General features: G+C 44.5%; 1 protein-coding gene across 5 annotated transcripts in view; it reads right to left on the minus strand.

The window, feature by feature from the left end:
- The window catches only part of BCL9L (BCL9 like), a 1,117,803-nt gene that overhangs the window by 976,041 nt on the left and 119,450 nt on the right, over positions 1-22,312 (minus strand). Inside the window, exon 2 of one of the 5 annotated variants that reach the window (XM_044080931.1) lies at positions 10,691-10,764. The exons of the other annotated variants lie outside the window; for them this stretch is intronic. The gene's annotated coding sequence lies outside the window, so the exon portion shown is untranslated. The remainder of the gene's footprint in view (positions 1-10,690; positions 10,765-22,312) is intronic. 5 annotated transcript variants of the gene reach the window in all.

Below are 22,312 nucleotides of genomic sequence, written 5' to 3' on the forward strand. Positions count from 1 at the left end.
AGAATAGTTTGAATATTATGCATAAATATTTAAGTTTTTTATCCAGGGACTTTAACCTATGAATTCTGTAGAATCTTGTACTGTTTAGTTTGTATATTTAACGTGCATTAAGATTTCACAGGCATATTTTATATGAATTTTATACGAGTTTTCATATGCCTTAATTTGAAGTAGTGAGATTTCTTACATACTTTTTATTACTGTTTTATTTAAATTTTAAATTATAAAATTTTTTATAAATAGAAAAAGTTCTGCATTACCTAGTGTTCTGCTCAGATGAAGCTTTTAGCATGCATAGTCATGTTGCTTGAAGCGTTTCCCTTTTAAGGGTTGATTGTTTTATTGCTAAATTAATTGAATAATTTGAATGCATCTCCACTATATATTCTCTGAAAGTTCATTCATTGTATACATGGTCTGAAGAAGCGTATCAGAAGATACGCAAAAGCGCTTACCTTTGTTAAAATAAAGTCTTTCTTCTTTTACTGATAACAGTCGTGGTGAGTTTAAGTTTTGCCAACCAGAATTGGTAATGGGTTGAACCTGCAATGAAACTGAGGTATCTTCTGCAACTTTGTCTGATAGGGACATGCAGGTATGCCTCCTTGAGGTCCAACGTTACTAGCCATGCTTTCTTGCCCAACATGGGAAGAAGCTGCTGTAGTGTTAGCATCTTGAATTTGGGTACTTGTAAGAAGGTGTTTAGAATTGAAAAGTCCAGAATTGGTCTCCAGGCATTGTCCTTTCTGGGAACTAGAAAGAGTCTCGAGTAAAATCCTTGGCCTTGCTCTCGAGTAGGTACCAGTTGAATGGCTTTCATCTCCATGAGAACTGTAATTTGTTTTTGTGCCTCTGGCCATTGATTTTGTGGCAGGTTTGGCATTCCTCTTTTCATTGGCAAGGTGTGAAAATGGAATCTGTATCCTCGTGAAATTATGTCTAGGACCCATTTGTCCTTTGTGACAATGCGCCAGTTGTCTGAAAAAAGTGCGAGTTTTCCTCCCAAGGGGGCTGCCAAGAGAGTGTTGCTTGGCCAGATGAGGTGCAAGTCATTGAGTTTGCCTTCTGGTAGTTTGGGACCTGTCTTCTCCTCCCTTCAGTGTTGCAGTGCCCCATTGTTGAGGTTTGTACTGGGCTTGTGGTTGTCCTCTGCCTCTTGGACGTCTGTATTTACCCCTCTCTCTGTGGTCTGTCAGTAGCTGGAAAGGACCAATTTTTGTTGGCCAATTTCTGCTGAAGCGAGGGGGCTGTACATGTAGAAAATCTTTGACTGTCTGCATAGATTTTGCCTTATTCTCCATTTTCTTTAAGACTTCTTCTGCTTTAACTCCAAAAAGAACATCCTGCTGTAAGGGAGCATCTAGAAGTTTTGCTTTAACATGACCAGGTAGAGTTTGTTCCTTTAACCAAGCATGCCTATGTATAACAGACCCAGTGACAGCTGCTCTGCAGGAAGCCTCCAAAGAATCAAACCCACACTGTAAAGTATGTTTGCCCACCTGTTCAGTTGCATGCAACAGATCCTGCATTTCTTTCAATTCAGACTGCTGAGGGAGTGTGCTCATTTTTTGTTTTAACTGAGACATTAGAAATTGCTGATATTTTAGCATGTGAAATTGGCAATTTAGTGCCCTCATAGTTCAGAGTGGCTGAGGTGTAAACCTTTTTCCCCCCATCTGTCTAGTGCTCTGGAGTCCCTTTCCGAGGGTACAGGATTTTTAGCCATAGAAGCCTTAGCCCCTTTGGGACCCTGGGAGATGGTCTCTGGATCAGCAACAGGGCTTTTATAAAGGAATTTGTGGGAATCCGGTACTCTATAGTATCTGTCAGGTTTGGCTGGAGCAGGAGGCAGAAAATCTGGGTTCAAACTGGATTCTAAGTAAACATCATCCACAATGTCTAAAACTGGGGGGATGGCAAGTGGTCTGTGCTGGGGGAGTAAAAGAAACTCTGAGTCTTTTCTTTGAGTCAGAGTAGTCCTGACCTTCCCAGTGAAAATGTTCCCTCATAGTGTGTAAAGTTTCCCCAAAGGAGTAGTCTTCAGGAGGAGAAGCTGAGGGAATAGAATCCTCAGCATCAGAATCTTCATAAGGGGAGGAGTAATCTTGGTCCTCAGAGGAGCCTGAGGAAATAGACACTTGTTCAGAGGAGGCATAATCTTCCTCTTGTCGAGGCCTTTTGTCGGGTGGGGGTTGGGAACCCCTGATTAAAGAGATCAAATCTTCAGCCATTTTGAGCATCTGTTTCTTAGGCATGGGGCCTTGAACTGGAGACTGAAGTGCAGTCTTTTTAGGTTTAATAGGAGTCTTAGGATAAGTTTTTATGGTGAGCGTCGTCGGTCTGAAGACGCCTTCAGAAACCAAAGGTGTTTCTGCAGCACCGACATCTTTTTCAGCAGTGTCGTCGGTAGGGGCTAAACAAAATGGCTGCGTCGGCCTAGTACTCTCCTCCAAAAGCTCAGAAGTGGTCTCAGGTTCCAGATCTGCGGTAGTCCGGGGCTGCGTCAGAGCCTCACTGAAGACCGGTGAACCGGAGACCGGACCAGCTGAGGCCTCGGAGTCTGGCTTGGGTCTAGGCTGCCTGTCCTTATACTTGCATTTTTTGTGCACGCCAGTAGTCGGTTGCTCTGACGGCATAGTGTAGTTAAACTTTCTACCGAAGTAGTGTCGTGCGAAATCAAAGCGTCTTTTTATAGTACGCTTATTAAACCTAGCACAAAAACGACAACCAGTGACGTCGTGGTCTGGGCCTAGGCCAGGTATGCAGTAAGAATGAAAATCCTTATGAGGTATTTGCTTCCCACAAGAAATACAATTGTTAACTTTTTTTGACATCGGTCTGAGGCAAGAAAAGTTTCCCCAACGGGGTACTTAGCTTTATTGAAGACTTCGGATCTGAAATTCGACTTCGAAAATCTCAGGAGTCGGCCGACCAGCACTTGCGAATTGCTTCTGCTTCGGGCACCGCAAAGCAAGAAAGACTGAAGAAAATGGCGTCGGATGCATTACATATACCCCTGGCGCACTGACATCAGGGAAGAAGCGACAGCAACCAACACCGGACCACGACTTTGGAATTCCGGCCGACTGCGGGACCGCATGACAACAGGATAACCCAAGTGTGATGACTGCAGCAGGGTAACACGAACATAGTACAGTTTTGTACCTACCATAAATGTAGATGTTCGAGGATTCCCTTGCTGCAGTCCTGACAATTGGGTATAGTCCGCGTCCCAGTCGGCCCGAATACCAGAGTATAAGGCTGACGTCGGTCATGGCGCCTTAGACTGACGTCAGTACGTCAGGGTACTAATGCGCATGACCGACGCCATTTCCTCAGTCTTTTCTTGCCCCAGATGTCAGAAGACCCAAAAGACAAGTCCCAAAACAACCTGCACCAAAAAACATGTACAATATATACAGTAATATATACAAAAATATAAGCATGTAAACTCACCTACACAACCACCCTGAAACACAGAGGGAAGGAGGGAGGGTAAATTGGACTGAAGCAAGGGAATCCTCGAACATCTACATTTATGGTAGGTACAAAACTGTACTATGTTCTTCGTCTTCCCTTGCTGCAGTCCTGACAATTGGGTAGAATCCCAAAGCAGAGGTAAGGGAGGCTGGCAAATTATAAAGTAGCAGGAGCTGACAACATGCCTTGTAAAACAGCTGTGGCAAAACCAGCTCTAGTCTTAGAGTATATAGGCAGGTGATAATGCCTAGAGAAAGTATGCACTGAACTCCAAGTAGCTGCCTCCAGAATATCCTTAGTTGCCACCCCCCTTAGAAATGCTGTTGAAGTGGCAGTAGCCCTAGTGGAATGAGGCCTAATCCCAGCTGGAACCTCTTTGCCATGATGGGAATAACAAAATGCAATGCAAAAGCCAATCCACCTAGAAATAGTTTGTTTTGACACAGGCTTGCCCTGTGAACTTAAAGCAAAAGAAACAAGTAACTGCTGAGACTGCCTAAAATCTTTAGTCCTGCTCAAATAATAACGCAATTGCCTGTGTACATCTAAAGTGTGCAAAATCTTTTCCCCTTTATTTTGAGGATCTGCAAAAACGTAGGCAAATGAATAGTTTGGTTTAAAGCCACACTAGAAACCACCTTAGGCATAAAGGAAGGATTAGTACGTAATGATACCCTGTCCTTATGGAAAATCAAAAGGGCTCTACTGCCATAAGGGCCTGCAACTCAGACACCCTTCTTGCAGAAGTAATAGCCAACAGAAAAGCAGTCTTCCATGACAAATATTTCAATTCAGCAGTAGCTGCAGGCTCAAAAGGTTGTAGAGTAAGTTTTTCCAACACAAAATTGAGATCCCAAGCAGGAGTAGGAGCTCTACGGGGGTCTTATATTCTTTGCCCTCTAAGAAACTGCTTGAACAAAGGATGCGAAAACAAAGGTGGGTCACAATCATAGTGAGCTGAAATTGCTGCAGCATGAATCTTTATGGAAGAGAAAGACAAACCTTTGTCCAATAATTCAGTAAGATATTGAAGAGCCACACTCAAATTAGGCTCTGAAATCTCCAAATTCTTTGCTGTACTCCAAAATAAAAATCTCTTCCATTTTTCATTACACTCTCCTAGTACTAGGCCTTCTAGCTTCCATAATCACATTTAAAACTTGTTGAGGAAGCTGAGACCTACCATGCCTCAACACAGAATATGCCAAGCTGTGAGATGAAGAGATGGAAGCTTGACATTGAGCAGATGACCGTCCTTCTGAGATAACAGATGAGGAATCAGAGGTAAAGGCCATGGAGGCTTCTTTACAAGACTCCTTAGAAGTGGGTACCAGTGTTGCCGAGGCCAATCTGGAGCTATCAAAATCATCCTTGGCCTGTCCTGTCTGACCTTTAGTAATACCTTTGGAAGAAGAGGTAGAGGTGGAAAGGCATAGACATGAAGGTTTTTCCAACTGAAAGACAGAGCATCCACTTTCCAAGCTGTGTGATGAAACCCCTTTGTGCAGTACTTTGGCAGCTGGTGGTTTAGTGGAGAAGCGAACAGATCTATGTCTGGAGTTCCCCATGACACTGTCAATTTCTGAAATACATGAAGATCCAGTTTCCACTCGTGGGGATCCATGATTTGTCTGCTTAATACATCTGCTAGGGAGTTCTGTGCTCCTGGCAGAAACCTTGCCTGAAGAGTCAGTTGCAGGCTTAACGCAGTCTCCCATAGAATCATTGCTTGCCTGCATAGCGGATAAGAATGTGTTCCCCCTTGCTTGTTGATGTACCACATGACAGTTGTGTTGTCTGTCAGAATCAACACCTGCCCTGGAAGAAGTAACTCCTTGAACGCCATCAATGCAAACTGGACTGCTAACATCTCCTTCATGTTGATATGTAGATGCTGTAGTCTGGCAGGCCACTTGTCTTGTATCCACTTTCCATTTAGATGAGCTCCCAAGCAGTGTCCGAGGCATCTGTCGTTAAAATCTGACTCGCCTCTGGCCGGGTCACAGAGAGTCCCTTGTTTAGGTGACATTCCTGAGCCCACCACAAGAATTCCTTTTGAAGGCAAGGTATTATTTGAATGACAGTGTCCAAATCTTGGCAGTGCTGTGTCCATACATTTTTGAGATACCATTGCAGCTTCCTCATATGCAGTTTGGCATTGGGAAGCACCAGAATACAAGATGCCATGAACCCTAATGCTTGAAGGACTGTCCTTGCAGTCAGCACGGACTGATGAGATAGTTGATGGAAGTAAAGTGACAGACTCTTTTGTTTGTCCGGGGTTAAAAAGGCCATCTGGGCTGCTGTATTCAGTCTCACACCCAGAAAGCACATGTCTTGAGAGGGTACTAGACTGGACTTTATTTCGTTCACAGAATACCCTAGGCATCTTAGCACTGCTATGACATATTCCAGATGCTGTAGAAGGTGTTCCTTTTCTTGAGCCAGAATCAGGCAGTCGTCCAAGTAAGGATAAATTTGAATGCCTTGAAGCCTGAAGTAAGCTATCACTGGAGCCAGAACCTTTGTGAATACTCTGGGCAGTAGATAAGCCAAAGGGCAATGCAGAGAACTGATAATGAAAATCTCCAGTTCGAAACCGCAGATACTTACTGCAACTTAGCCTTATGGGCACATGAAGGTAAGCTTCCTTGAGATCCAAAGTTACCATCCAGTGATCCTTGCCCAGCAGAGGTAACAGTTGCTGTAACGCCAACATCTTGAACTTGGGAATGTCCAGATAAGTGTTGAGGATAGATAAATCCAAAATTGGTCTCCACGTGTTCCCCTTCTTTGGTACTAGGAACAGGCGAGAATAAAATCCAAGCCCCTTTCTGACACAGGGACTGGCTGAATAGCCCCTATCTGGAGTAACTGAGAAACTTGCTTGTGAGCCTCTTTTCTTTGTGGAGGAGGAACATCTGGCATGCCTTTGAAAAGGGGCATTGTGTGGAAATAAAATCTGTACCGTGATGAATGATATCCAGCACCCATCTGTCTTGAGTGATTAAATCCCAATTTTCTTTGAAAAGAGACAATCTTCCTCCCAAAGGAGCTGCCAGACGAGAGTCCACTGGCAGCTGAAAAGGCAGGTCATTGGTTCTGCTTACGAAAGGACTGACCCCTGCCCTCACCAGAAGTCTGAGCAGGTGAACTGTCTGATCTAGGCCTAAACGAACCTTGAGCCCTGCCCCTACCACGTCTAGACCTACCCCTAGACTGGGAACCATAAGCAGGATATGTCCACCCCTTAGCAGGCCAATTTCTACTAAACTTCGGAGGCTGCACCTGCAAAAAATCTTTAACAGTCTGCATAGACTTAGCCTTGTCCTCCATTTTCTTTAAAACTGCTTCCACAGGCGGTCCAAACAACACATCAGACTGTAAAGGAGCATCCAAAATCCTGGTCTTAACATGCTCAGCTAAATTCTGATCCTTCAACCATGCATGTCTGCGAAGAACAGAACTAGTAGCAGCCACCCTCGAGGAGGCCTGGACAGCATCAAAACCACACTGCAAAGAATGCTTACCCACTTGTTCAGACACATGAACCAAATCCAGCAATTCTTTACACTCAATACCTTCCGCCAAAGCATCCACCTTAGATTTCAATTGTGAAAGGAGATAATTCTGATATTTCAGCATATGAAATTGACAATTCAACGCCTCATGGCTAGAGTGGAAGAAGTATATACTTTCTTACCCCACCTATCCAAAGCCCTTGCCTCTTAATCAGAGGGTACAGGATTTTTAACCACAGAAGCTTTAACACCTTTAGGCCCCTGAGAAACAGTTTCTGGGTCCGCCCTGGGACTCTTAAACAAATACTTATGAGCTTCGGCACCCTATAATACCTATCAGGCTTAACAGGAGCAGGAGGCAAGGAATCAGGGTTCAGAGAAGCCTCTGCAAAACATCCTCCACCACATTCAACACAGGAGGAATAGCTAAGGGCCTATGCTGGGGCAAAACAAGAATTCCCTAAGCCTTTTCTGGAGTCAGAGTAATCTTGGCCTTCCCATTTAAAGTGCTCCCTCATGGAGTGAAGAGTCTCTGAAAATGAAAAATCCTCAGGAGGAGAAGCTGAAGGAGTGGAATCATCCACATCAGAATCAGAATAAGTAGGAAACTCTTGCAAGTCTTCCACAGAAGACTCTGAAGCCTGTGAACACTGTTCAAAACTATCAAACTCCTGTTCCACCCTAGGCCTCTTATCAGGTGGGGCATAGAACCTCTAATCAGAGTAATCAAATCTTCTGCCATTTTAAGCATATGTTTCTTAGGCACAGAGCCGAAATGCTAGGAGAAGCCCCTACAGAAGCTGAACTTGGCCTTCCTCTAAAAGAAGCTTTGGCAACAGAAGGAGAGGCCCTAACTACCTTGGGAAGAGAGGGAAGAACAGTTACCTGAGAAGCCCCTCAGCCTGGCCTACCTCCTGAGAGGGCACATCCTGTAACAGTAAAGTATCTGCCTGAGACTCCATAGAGACTCCTGGCAAAACCTCTGGCTCCCCTGAGCCTTCTAAAGGACCGACGTCCGGGACTGTCGGTTCCTCACCCCTAGACTTCACTGTTTTGTCCTTGCGCTTCTTAGATGAAGCAGGCGTCGGAGCATCCGACGGCATAGTATAATTGCAACGCTTCCCAAACACTAACCTAGCACAATCAAGCCTCCTCTTAATAGTGCGCTTGTTAAATCTAGCACAAGAGCGGCAACCAACAACGTCGTGCTCAGGCCCTAAACAAGGTATACACAATGTATGATAATCCCTATGCGGTATCTGCTTCCCACAAGAAATACAGTTATTCACTTTTTCTGACATCCGGTTAAATACTGAGGCAAGAAAAACCAAAACGTTCAACGGGTTACTTAGCCAACTCTGTATTCGGTCTGAAACTCCGGTTTCGGAAAATCTCAGAACGCCAACCTGCACTCGCAAAATTGCTTCTGCATCGGACCATGCGGCAAAAAAGACTGAGGAAATGACGTCGGTCATGCGCATTAGTACCCTGACGTACTGACGTCAGTCTAAGGCGCCATGACCGACGTCAGCCTTATACTCTGGTATTCAGGCCGACTGGGACGCGGACTATACCCAATTGTCAGGACTGCAGCAAGGGAAGACGAAGAACATCTGAGAATTCTGTCAGTCTCTCCCAAAACATTATCGCATTTACAAGATGGGAAGGAAAGGTCTTAAAGTTATAGTAAAGAGACTAAGTAACCCCCATCAAAATAAAAAAAAGCCAGATCACAGCCAACAGTCACCTCCACCTGTGCCACCAGTGGCTAAGTTTTTACTGACAGTGAACACACCAGGGGAAAAATGATGACCATCAGGGTCATGAAAAGGGGTCCATTTCATATTATTGAAGGTTCAACTCCACGAACCTCTTAACCCCCTAAACGAACATTCACATCAGCAAATTATAACAGGGAATGGAATTAGTTGACCAACATTGTGACTGTCACACACACTGCAGTATGTCACACCCACCAACTCAGAGATCGCAGTACAGTGGGGAAAAGGGAAAATTCCCTGATATTGGCCAACTGATTCCATTTCCTGTCATAGTAATTCGCTGATGTGAATGTTCGCTTAAGTGAACATTCACTCGTGTTGGCTCAACGAAAGGAGGTTTTGCAGAGCTGAACCTTTGATTATATGAAATAGACCCCATGAAGCGACAGACACTTAGGTTACCTAAATGTTAACTGTGTCAAAGCCATAGCTCAGTCATCTTCTACCAAGTGATGGTCTGCAATCTATAACTCAAATACTTCCAGTGACTACTTTTTGGAAATAGTATAGTCATATATCAACATCCCCACAATTACCTTAAAAAACCTGCTGCCTTTGCACTATACTAGACTGTTAGTTAAGAGAACCACCACCTTAATTTATGCCTCTCTCAAATCCAAGACCATTCCACATTCTTCAAAAAAAAAAAAAAATAATAATAAAGCTTCTTCTCCAGAAAGCATGAACTTGTTTCATCTACAAACATGAAATGGTTACATCTGTGTAGGAAATGCTCTCCAATCATCACTTATTCTCTAACCACTAATGTTAACATACCTACTTCTACCATAAGTAAAATTAGCAGGCTCATCCTGCTTTCTTTATACAGGGAATCAACATTGTATCAATCACCACAAAATCCAATGGCTTCCAATCACGGAGAATGCTACCTACCTTATGGCGCAATATTACTCCATGGATTACTGCCATTTACTTGTTAGCAAACTGATACCCCTTTTACCAACAACATCATACTTTCAAAAAACAAAGGATAAATACTAACTTCATCAAACTTTCTCCCATCAGTGAAAAAGCTTCCTCCATTCTATGTCCAGCAGTCTGTAAAGCTTTTCCAATACAGACATGACACTACTACATTTAAATCTAAGTTACTCTTCCCATCTGACTTCATTCCTTATTAGAAAATGTTTTACAGACACAGAACAAGTTCATTATCCCTTCAAAGTCCTCCTGTTTATACTTTATTTTGGTTCTTGTTGTCAGTGCTTTGGTTTTTGTTTGTTTGTGTCTTTCGTTTTTTCCCAGTTAGGAATCGCCACAGCGGAACTCCCGTCTGCTAATGATTGGCAGTAGATTTTTACATACTGGCTTGCCGGGCCTAACGCACAACCTTCAACGAAGGAACGCCCATTCACGCATGTCGCCACACAGAAGACGCTCATCAATATTTATTCTATGAACTTAAAAAGAGTTGTATTTATAGAACTCTAGCCTTCCCTTTCTGCACTATTCTACTAAACGTACTTCCCTTGCACTTTACGTCATTTATACTAAAGGACTTTGTAATACTGCATCAGACTTTCCTCATCTGGGTATCTTCTAAAAAGACCTCATCACAACCTTCTTTCCCTGTTCCACACTTTTCACCACATCCCACTCTAAACTTCTGGTCCATCATTTAGCAGATATCATCCATGCAGATTTACCACTATGATTACGAGTTTATTGTGTATGTGACGGAGAGTTAGTGGTATTTATGTACTGTAGTTACAGTTATGGTATTAACAGGTATTTACAATTGCCTAAGCAACCATAATATCAGATTATAAGTTACTCAAAGGTTTAGTAAAGACTGCTTTTACAATATACATCAACATATTGGATTGTATTTAAATGCGTTCTCTGCAATTATTTTCTTTGTATCTGTAATTATATAAACTACTTTACCTTTGTAATGAAAAATGTTGCTAGCCTTTATCCCAGGTCATGACTGAAGAAAATCCCTGGATCACCCAGTGTACCTGGTTAAAATATGAAACACACATTGCAAGAAAACATGGTCTACAATCCAAGATACAACAGCTAAACAGAGTACATGTTATATTAACAAATGCTTGCGGTGTTTTAACATATGCCCTAAAAGGAAGCATGTCAGGTGGTCACATCTGAATGCAACAAAGGGTGCTTGTGTGACACTCCACTGCTAAATTACAATATTAAGATAATCTTGCTAAAACTTTTAGTTATGTACTTACCATAATGATAGATGTATGTGATCCATCTCACCTACATTCATTACTGACGGGCTCGGAGCAGAGAGTCGGCTCCGACTCGGCCACTATAACTAGCATGAAGTCTCTCATTGGCTGGGCCAACCCTGTATCCCAGGATGCATCACGCCCAAACCCCCAGATCTTGTTTGCCCCAATATTATCTTCCCACATACACCACAAGGATATATATGTAAGAGGAGAGAAAAAATAATATCCTCAGAGGAATAAGAATACAAGTTTCCTCCAAGTCCAACAGGTAGGGGGAAGGAGGGCGGGTACATAAGAATGTAGGCGAGATGGATCACATACATCTATCGTTATGGTAAGTACATAACTAAAAGATGTAATGTGATCCTATCTCGCCTACATTCATTACTGATGGGACAGCGCCCCTAGCACCTAAATCCCAGGAGGCTCACTGGAAAACACTCCTGAGCACTGTGGAACCAAAGGAAGCCCGACCTCTAGAGGCCACGTCCAGTTTGTAATGAGAAATAAAGGTATATGGAGAAGTCCAAGTAGCCGCTGCACATATCTCATCTATGGATAGTCTAGCGTGAAAGGCCACTGAAGTTGACATAGCCCTGGTAGAATGCGCCTTAACTGGAAAGGGAAGATCCCTACCCGCTAATGCATAAATAAATGAGATGCAGTCTCTAATCCACTAAGCTAGTGCCCTTAGTTACAGATCTGCCAGTTCTATTGTCCGAAAAGGACACAAACTGATCTGATTTCCTCTCCTGTTGTGTCCCATTTAAATAAAACCTCAGTTGTCTATGCACATCCAACTGGTGAAATTTGTATTCCGCTTTGTTGGAAAACTGTGGAAAAAAGACCGGAAGCTCAATAGACTGGTGGAGAAAAAGGGCAGAAGAGACCTTAGGAAGTAAAGGATCAAGTCTCAGAGATACTCTGTCCTTATGAAAAATCAAATAAGGAGGTTCAACAGAAAGGGCTTGAAGCTCCGATATCCTTCTGGCTGAAGTTATGGCTACCAAAAAGGCAGTCTTCCATGGCAAAAATTTCAATTCGCAAGAGGCTGCCGGCTCAAAGGGAGAAGACGTTAAAAGCTCTGAGCACCACATCTAAATCCCATGGCAAAACGGGTTGCGAAACCGGAGGGCGAAGCAACCAGGCTCCTTTCAGAAAGGCTTTACACAGCTTATGACCCATGAGGGAAGGTTCATATGCAACATGATAATTGGAGATTGCTGCCAACTGAACCTTTATAGTGGAGGCAGCCGAACCCTGTCTAAAAAGTGTTGCTAAGAAATCTAACACCACCGACACAGGGGCTGTAAGGGGATCAAGATCACGTTGCTGAGCCTAAAATGCAAATCTCTTCCATTTACTAGAGTATATTTTCCTAGTAGAAGACTTGTGGGAGGAAGACAGAATATGTACTACTTCCGGGGTAAAGATATGCTGTCTGACTAAGGTCGGAAGTGGAGAAGCCAGGCAGCGAGCTTGAGAGTTCATAGGGATGGATGGAGCTGTCCTGACTGATAAGTCAATAGGTCTGGAGCTGGGTCCAGAATCCAAGGACCATCCACCGCATACTTCCGAAGGAAGGGGAACCAAACTTGACGGGGCCAGTGTGGTGCGATCAAAATCATCTTGCTTCCCAAGCAGGTAGCCTTCTGAATCACCCTTGGTAGAAGAGGGACCGGCGGGAAGGCGTAGAGCAGACCAGATGGCCAATTGTGGACTACAGCATCCCTGGGTGACTCCCCCTGTGGGGGATCCAGAGTGAAAAAAATTGCTGCACTTCGCATTCAGGGGGCTGGCAAAGAGGTTGCAGCAGGGAAGGCCCCACCTGGAGAAGATCTGAGCAGCCACTTGGTCGTTCAGGGACCACTCGTGAGGCATCAGAATAGCTCTGCTAAGCCTGTCTGCTATCACAATGGACTTCCCCGTAATGTGCGTTGCCACTAGAAAGCGCTGGGAAGCGATCACCCAATTCCACACTCTCATGACCTCCCTGCAAAGGGGGTAGGATTTGGTTCCTCCCTGCTTGTTCAGATACCAGACAACAGACATATTGTCGGAAAGAATCGCAATAGTTCCCCCTGGGAAGAGAGCTGTGAAGTGCCTGCAATGCTAGAAGCACCGCTCTCATCTCCAGAACATTGATATCCAAGTTAACCTCGTGGTCTTGCCATGTACCTTGGACTGTCTCGCCCAGATAATGCCCCCCCCCACCCTATCTGGGAGGCGTCCGTGGTTACTATGGCAATAGGGGACAGGGGGCTCAAGGGTCTCCCTTGATTCAGGTTGGATGAGAGAAGCCACCAACGCAGATCCTGCCGGCATCTCTCCGTGATGAGAATCAGATGGGACAAGGGACGTTCCTGATATGACCACTGGGCCAAAAGGAGTCACTGAAGTATTCGCATGTGTAACCTGGCTAGCGGAATTAGAAGAATGGTAGCCGCCATTGATCCCAACTGAAGAACCATCCTGCCTTGGGCTTTTTCCCGGGGTAGTAAAGTCAGAACTGGGGCCTGTAACACTTTTATTCTCTCTGCCGGTAGGAAAGCTCACATTTCTAGAGAGTCTAGCTCTGCGCCGATAAAGGCAACACGCTGTGATGGCAGCAATACAGATTTTGCCCAGTTGAATGAAATCCCTAGAAGATGGCCCAGTTTGACAGTAGCTCTTGTGGCTTGAACAAGTAGACGCCTGGTGGGGGTGGTGAGGAGCCAATCGTCTAGATAAGGAAACACCTGGAATCCTAGATGTCTCAGGTGAGCTGTCACCACTGCCAGACACTTGAACACCCTGGGGGCTGTGGTGAGACCAAAGGGCAGGGCCTGGAATTGAAAATGACTGGCTCCCAGCCAGAAGCGTAAATGATTCCTGGAAGCCTTGTTTTATCTTGATGTGATAATAGGCATCCTTGAGATCGATGGAGCACATCCATACTCCTTTTTCCAGCAATGGGAAAATGGATTGCAACGTGACCATTCGAACGTGGACTTCTTTACAAAGTGGTTTAAATGGCTGAGATCCAGAATGGGTCTCAAGTCCCCTGTTCTTTTTGGCACCAAAAATAACCTTGAGTAAGTTCCTAATCCGATCTGGTCTGCGGGGACTGGTTGGATAACTCCTTTTTCTAGCAGCTTTGAGACCTCTATTGCTGCCTGATCCCATTGACTGGGTGGAACGTCCGGGATATTCCTTGATGGTGGTGGGGGGGGGGCGAATAAAGGGAATGCTGTAACCTCCGGTGAGGATACGAAGCACCCATCAATCCTGAGTGATAGACTCCCAGGCCTGAAGATGCTCCGAAAAACGACCCCCGACTGACTCCGGAGATGCAAAGTCGGGTAATCCCTCAGGGACGTTGGTAGGAGGAACCATGAAAGGACTCGTGGTCTCCTGTATTGTGGGGGCCTCCACCACCTCTAGGGCGACACCTTCCATTAAAATTCCCCCCTCCTCTGCCCCTGGAGGGGGGGGGGGGTCACTTTGATGGGCAGGGGAAGACTTTTGAGACTTTCTGAACCACATTTTCCCTCCCCTCTGAGCCTTGGGATAAGGTCTAGTGGGAAGCAAAAAACGGGCCCCAACGGCAGACAGTCTTACCCTCCTGCTCACATCTAGTGAGGGTGTCTTTCACTTTGGGTCCAAAAAGGGAGGACCCGTCGAATGGGGCATCCATGAAAGAAGACTTGAAAGCCTCCGCAAAATGACAAGTGCATCCAAGCTTGCCTCCTGAGGGCTACGCCCGAACTCGCTGCTCTACCCGCCCCCTCGGCTGCATAAGATATGAGCCTCATGGACGAGTTGACGAGGGAAGAAAGGGTAGACAGCTGGGTGTTAACAGACCGGGCCAACGCCTCAGGCAAGTTACCCGACAGGGTATCTCCCAACTCCTTTATGAGATCCCTTTGGAGCCGCGTAAAATGACAAGTAATTCAGCGACCGCAAGGTAAAGGTCGCTGAAGACAGGGTACGCATCCCATACCTATCCATACTCCTAGACTCCTTATTAGGAGGATGGATGGAAGTAGAAGCCTCTGCCACGTCCTGCTGAGTGGCAGACACCACCACCATAGCATCCACAGGTACTCCCTTGGTCAAAAATTCTTTTCCAGGAGGCGCAGATAAGAACTTATTGGGGAGGCTAGGAACTGGCTCCACAGATTCAGGGTGTTCCCACACCCTTCGACAAATAAGATCCAATAATTCATCGAAGGGTGGAGACACCCAGGAGGCGGAAGGCTGGGCTACGAAGGCCTTGAGGAAGACCGACTCCTCAGAAGGGTTTTTGGATGGCCAGTCGCCCCGCTATCTCTAGATCTCCAGGATATCGGAGAACAAGACATCATCAGAGGAGAACTTCGGGGACCCTTCTGCATCATCGAGGTCGGTGTCCGAGGAGACTCATCTGGGGAGTCTACGTGCTTCCTCTTACACAACTTCTTCCTGTGAGGCTCCTCAGGCACGGACTCTGAAGGGCCCTCAGAAAGCAGGGGACCACACATGGAGGTATCTTCAGGCCTAGGAGCCCCTCTGTCCAGAGACAGGGGGGCACCAGAAGCTCTAGTCGCAGCATCTGGGAAAGGAGTTGCCGATTCAGGTGAAGTCACTATGGACTTGGCCAGCATGCTCCTCATAGCCCCGAAGGCAGGTCCACCAGAATTGGACGAAAAACCCACCTCAGAGACCATGACCGGAGTCAGGGTACCCCTAGCCGAAGCACCAAGGGGGAGACTCTGAGCCGAAGCCTGAAGCCCCGATGTATCCCCCTCGGGTTCGACGGAGAACATCCGAGTACCGAAACCTGTAGAAGGGATGGAAAAGGTTGGAGCAGAGCTCGGATCCAAAAGACTAGCAGGAGGTTTCGAAGCCGACCCAAGGACTTCACTCGATTCGGCAGACTCCAGCTCCGACGACACAGAGGTTGTCGGAGGAGGAAGAAACGGAACCGATATAATGGCTGGCTCCGGAGCCGAAAATAATTTAGTTAACACTGGCGACTGGAGGAGCCTCTGGACCACCCTATCCACATCCGAATCAGACAGCCTGGAGGACTTGGAGGAGACAGGAGGGGGTCGAGAAACCTTCTCTATCGGAACTGAGACAAGACTTGGGCTGGGGGAACGGCTCCGAATCGGCTCCAAAAGGATCTGAGCCGAAGCAGGCTCGAGAAAGTGTAGTTTTGTACCTACCATAAATGTAGATGTTTGAGTGTATACACTGCTGCAGTCATCACACTTGGGTTATCCTGCCGTCAGGCGGTCCCGCAGTCGGCAGAATCCCAAAGTCTTGGTCCGGCATCAGTTGCCGTCGCTTCTTCCCTGACGTCAGTGCGACACGGGGATAAAAGAGGCAGCAGACGCCATTTTCTTCAGTTTTTCTTGCCCCAGATGTCAGGTGCCCCCAACTAGGAAGGCAATACAAATAACTAAGCAAAAATACCTTAATAGATAAACAATAGTACTAGCTGTTAGCAAATACACCATATAGACATGCATCCAATAGATTGATGTACATGGAGTTATAACAAACACCCTGGTATGTAGAGGGGATGGTGGGAGGGTAACCTGGACTGCAGCAGTATATACACTGGAACATCTACATTTATGGTAGGTACAAAACTGTACTATGTTCATCGTGTTATACTGCTGCAGTCATCACACTTGGGTTGAATCCCAAAGCTATGGAGGGGTGGCTGGTACTAAACTGGGTTAGGTGAAGCTAGGATGCCCTGCAGAACTACAGTGGCAAAACCAGCTCTGTTTTTTTGAGTATGATGGAAGGTGGTAGTGCTTGGTAAAGGTGTGCACTGAACTCCAAGTAGCTGCCTCCAGAATGTCCTAGGTTGGAACCCCCCTGAGAAAGGCTGCTGAGGTTGCTGTAGCCCTGGTAGAATGGGACCTAATATTAGCAGGCACTGCCATTCCAATGGTGCGAGTAGCAAAAGCGGATGCAATGTGCTATTCATTTGGAGATGGACTGTTTTGAAATAGCCTTTCCTTGTGAACCTGTAGCATAGGATACAAAAAGTTGGTCAGTTTTTATGAAGGTCTTTGTCTTATCCAAATAGTAACGCAGCTGTCTGTGAATGTCCAAAGAGTGAAGGAGTCTTTCTCCTTTATTCTGGGGGTTTGGATAAAAGGTGGGTAAATGAATGGTCCGATTCAAAGCCACACTGGATACTACCTTTGGCATAAAGGTAGGTTTAGTTCATAAAGAGACTTTGTCCTGATGGAAAATCATGAAAGGTTCCACTGCCATAAGTGCCTGTACTTCTGAGACCCTGCATGCTGAGGTGACAGCCAGCAACAGAGCTGTTTCCCATGACAAGTATTGTAGTTCTGCTGAGAAAGCTGGTTCGAAAGGAGGCAGTGTTCATTTTTCTAAAACGAAGTTGAGGTCCCAAGCTGGCGGGGGTTTTCTGGGGGGTCTTATATTCTTAGCCCCTCTGAGAAACTGCCTTAGTAAAGGGTGTGAGAATATGGGAGGATCCGTATTATATTGAGCTGAAATGGTTGAAGCATGGATCTTAATGGATGAGAAAGAAAGGCCTTTGTGTAGCATCTCAGTTAAGTATTGCAGTATTTGAGGAATGTTTGGTATCCAAGGATTTTGGCCTTTAGCCTGGTTCCATGCACAAAATCTTTTGCATTTGTCCGAGTAAGTTTTTTCTGGTGCTGGGCCTCCTGGCCTCCAAAATGACATTCAGGACATCCTTTGAGAGAAGTGTAGATTGATAATTCAAGGTATTCTCCATGCAGCTAAATTTAAAGTCCTGAGCTGACTGTGAAGGATCTGAGAGTTTTGCTGAGTCAACAGAAGTGGGAATTGAGTTAAGATCCATGGAGGGCTGCGAGTCAAGGTCCTTAAGTAATGGGTACCAGTGCTGACGTGGCGAGTCCAGAGCAATGAGGCTCATTTGTGGTCTCTCTGATCTGACTTTCAGTAATACCTTGGTCAAGAGAGGTAGTGGTGGGAAGGCACAGACTGTCAGTGCTGTCCAACTGAATGATAGGGTGTCCACTTTCCAGGCTAGGGAATGATAAGTCCTTGTGCAAAATTTCTGTAGTTGGCAATTGTTGGGGGAGGCAAATAGATCTATGTCTGGGCGTCCCCACCTTTGAGTTATCATTGAAAAAACTTGTGGGTGTAGTCTCCACTTGTGAGGATCTGCCAAATTTCTGCTTAATTCGTCTGCCAATATGTTTTCCTTTCCTGGCAGGAATTGTGCTTGTAGTTGTACTTGGTAAGTCAATGCTGTGTTCCACAAGGTCATTGCCTGTCTGCATAAAGGGTAGGAGTGTGTTCCTCCCTGTTTACGTACCACATAACTGTGGTGTTGTCTGTCCTTATTAGTAGTTGTCCTGGATGCAAGAGGTCCTTGAAGGCTGTCAGTGCATTTTGCACAGCTAGCATCTCCTTTTGGTTGATGTGTAGATGCATTTGTTTTGCAGACCATTTGCCCTGTATGCACTGTCCTGCCATGTGTGCTCCCCAGGCGTAGTCTGAAGAATCTGTTGTCATAGTTTGGTTTGCTGGAGGTAAGACAAAAGGAAGACCCTTGTTTATTTGACATGCTTGAGCCCACCATAGGAACTCTTTTTGAAGGCAGGGAATGAGAGGTATACTCGTTTCGAGGCTGTGCCTGTGTTGAGTCCATACACTTTTCAGGTACCATTGTAATTTCCTCATATGTAAACACTGAACACAGGAAGAAAGGTACCACAACTGACTTGGGACAGCTGTAACAGAAATAAATATGCTGCCGTTGTCCAAAAAATTCCAGGCCCATAAACGCTCCAAACAAGTTTATTGAATAAAACCACAACCAAATGAAAACGTCGACCTAGGTTTCGTCCGTTGTACGAACTTCATCAGAACACCACATAATGCATCTAAAACACTTAAATATTGTGCACAAACATACTTAATGAGCCTATTAACCAATGGGATACAAATAAAACACTTTCAAATTTAAGGCAGCAATGCAAAAATGTTTAACTTATGTATCACTACCCAGAGCAATGGACCCCTCCTGTAATAAGGATACTTGATGTAAAACAGTGAATATTTACCGACACAAGAAATACATATAAAACAAGCATATATAGATAATATTTAAAAACACTATAATACAATTAGAACAAAAATATAAATATAAATTATGTGTTACAAAGTTTGTGTGTGTTAAAAATATTTTGATTTGATGTATGATTATGATGTTTAATATTAATAATTTAATTTAAATGCTAAGAATAACAAATGTATAAATTAATATTGTAAAAAACAAATTAACTATTGTCGTGTGTCAAGCAATGCTTAAGTAAATAAGTTAATAATGATAAAAAAATCAATTTGCTTTAAGCTATATTATAAATTATTTAGAGGAAAGGGGATAATGAATAAAAACTTGGTAATATCCGTATTCAATAAATAAATAAATATTATGTATTAAATATATGTATAAAAATAAGTATTCCATTAATGACTATACAATTTAATGCTTAACACATAACAAGGTGTAAATATGTACACCATAATGTGTGTATATAAAGCCCAAAATTAAAATCTGATGCACACATATATTAACCCTATGTATATATATGTGTATATTATGTGTATGAGGGACTAACACTAAACCGCATATTAAAAATATATAACAAATTCCCTAAAGTGTTGATATAACCAACAACCATGTGAAACAACTAAATAATAAAATTAAAAACACATATAATGTACCACATAGTACTGTACATACAACAACAACGAGCAATATAATAAAATAACAAAGCCATACTAATTACCCTTGATGTTGTTCAACCATAAAATTGGCTTAATACTTATATATTCATTCAGTCCAGGATGTTGATTAGCATTAAGTAATATCTGCATCCTCAATTCTGACAAGTCTAAATTATATTTAGTAAACTTGCCTATGCAGCTTTGCATGTGGAATTAGTTGAATGCAGGATGCCATGAACTCCAATGCCCGCAGGATTTTCCTTGCGGTGAGCTGGGTAAAAGTTGCCATCTTTGTGAAGTAATGAGTCAGTTGTTTTTGTTTGTGTGGCGTGAGATAAGCCATCTGGGCCGTTGTATTTAAGCTGGCACCCAGGAATGTTGTCTTGTGAGGGTATTAGCTTTGACTTATTTTTGTTTACTGTGTACCCTAGGCAACTTAGCAGCTTTGTTACAAATGCCAGATGTTGTAATAGAATGGCCTTGCTGTCCTCTTGGATCAGGCAGTCATCCAGATATGGATAAATTTGTATTCCTCGTCTGCAGTATGCAATTACTGATGCCAGACATTTCGTAAATACTCTGGGCGCAGTACAGAAGCCAAAGGGCAATGCAGAGAATTGATAATGCGTTGTACCTGCCAAAAATCTGAGGTATCTTCTGCAATCTTGTCCGATAGGGACATGCAGGTATGCCTCTGAGGTCCAATGTTACCAGCCAAGACTCCTTGCCCAGCATGGGAAGAAGCTGCTGTAGTGTGAGCATTTTGAATTTGGGTACCTCCAGGTATGTATTTAGAATTGAGAGGTCTAAAATGGGTCTCCAGGCTTTGTCCTTTCTTGGTACTAGAAATAGTAGAGTAAAAACCTTGACCTTGCTCCTTTGTAGGTACCTTTTGAATTGCTTTCATATCCATGAGAGCTGAAATTTGCGTTTGTGCCTCTGCCCATTGGTTTGGAGGCAGATTTGGCATGCCTCTCATCCGTGGTAAAGTGTGAAAATGAAATCTGTAGCCTCGGGTAATAATATCCAGAACCCATTTGTCCTTTGTTATGATGCACCAATTTTGTGGAAATAGAGCCAGTTTTCCTCCCAACGGTGCTGCCAGGGCAATTTTGCTTGGCAGGCAAAGAGGGAAGTCATTGTGTTTGTTTCCTAAAGGGTTGAGATCTTTCGTCTCCACCTCTGAGTTGTTGTATGCCATTGTCTACGCCTGAAAGAACCTTGTGGCTGGCCTCTGCCCCGTGGGCATCTGTACCTACCCCTGATGCAGGAAAGGACCAGTTTTATGATGGCCAGTTTCTGCTGAAACGAGGAGGTTGTACCTGTAAAAAAATCTTTAACTGTCTGCATAGATTTTGCCTTTTCTTCCATTTTCTGTAAAACTTCCTCTGCTTTGACACCAAATAACACATCTTTCTGCAATGGAGCATCCAATAACTTTGCTTTGACATGTTCTGGTAAGGCTTGCTCTTTTAGCCAAGCATGTCTACGTATTACAGATCCTGTGGCAGCTGCTCTGCATGAGGCTTCCAATGAATCAAAACCACACTAAGGTATGCTTTCCCACCTGTTCTGCTGCATGCAGCAAATTCTGCATCTCTTTGAAATCAGTTTGATCTGTCTGAGGGATCATTTTCTGCTTTAACTGTGTAATCAAGTACTGCTGGTATTTTAGCATGTGGAATTGGCAGTTTAAGGCCCTCATGGCCAAAGTGGCAGACGTATACACTTTCTTCCCTCATCTTTCTAATGCTCTGTAATCTCTTTCAGAAGGTAGTGGATTCTTAGCAGTAGACGCCTTAACCCCTTTGGGACCCTGGGAAATGGTTTTGGGGTCTGCAACAGGGCTTTTATATAGAAACTTATGAGAATCAGGAACTCTGTAGTATCTGTCTGGTTTAGCTGGTGCAGGAGGTAAGGAATCTGGGTTTAGACTAGATTCGGTGTAAACATCATCCAAAATGTCTAAAACTGCAGGAATTGCAAGGGGTCTATGCTGTGGGAGAAGAAGAAACTCACGGAGTCTTTTCTTAGATTCGGAGTAATCTTGGCCTTCCCAGTGGAAGTGTTCCCTCATGGTGTGTAAAGTTTCCCCGAAAGAGTAGTCTTCAGGGGGGGAGACAGAGGGAATGGACTCTTCAGCATCTGAGTCTTCATAAGGAGGGAAGGAATGATCCTGGTCCTCAGAGTTAGCTGAGGAAATTGATGCTTGGTCAGAGGAAAGATAATCTTCCTCCAGTCTAGGCTTTTTGTCAGGAGGGGGTTGTGAACCCCTGATAAGGGTAATTAAATCCTCAGCCATCTTAAGCATCTGTTTTTTAGGCATAGGGCCCTGTGGGGGGAACTGTGGACCAGGTTTCCTAACTTTTAAGGGGGGGTTTAAGTTTAGCATAAGACTTAATAGAGATAGTTGTCTGTTTGAAGACACCTTCAGAAACCGAAGGCCTGTCTAAAATCTCCGGATCACCGTCAGGATTAGCGTCCGAGGGGTGAGATGGAACCGGCTCCTGAGGCCCAGCTGATTCGGTCTGGGAGGCCATCAATTTCTAAATCAGCGGTAGTCAGGGGC

Source organism: Protopterus annectens, chromosome 8.part0 (genome assembly GCF_019279795.1).
Source record: "Protopterus annectens isolate FY-2018-M chromosome 8.part0, PAN1.0, whole genome shotgun sequence".
Classification (NCBI taxonomy): Eukaryota; Metazoa; Chordata; order Ceratodontiformes; family Protopteridae; genus Protopterus; species Protopterus annectens.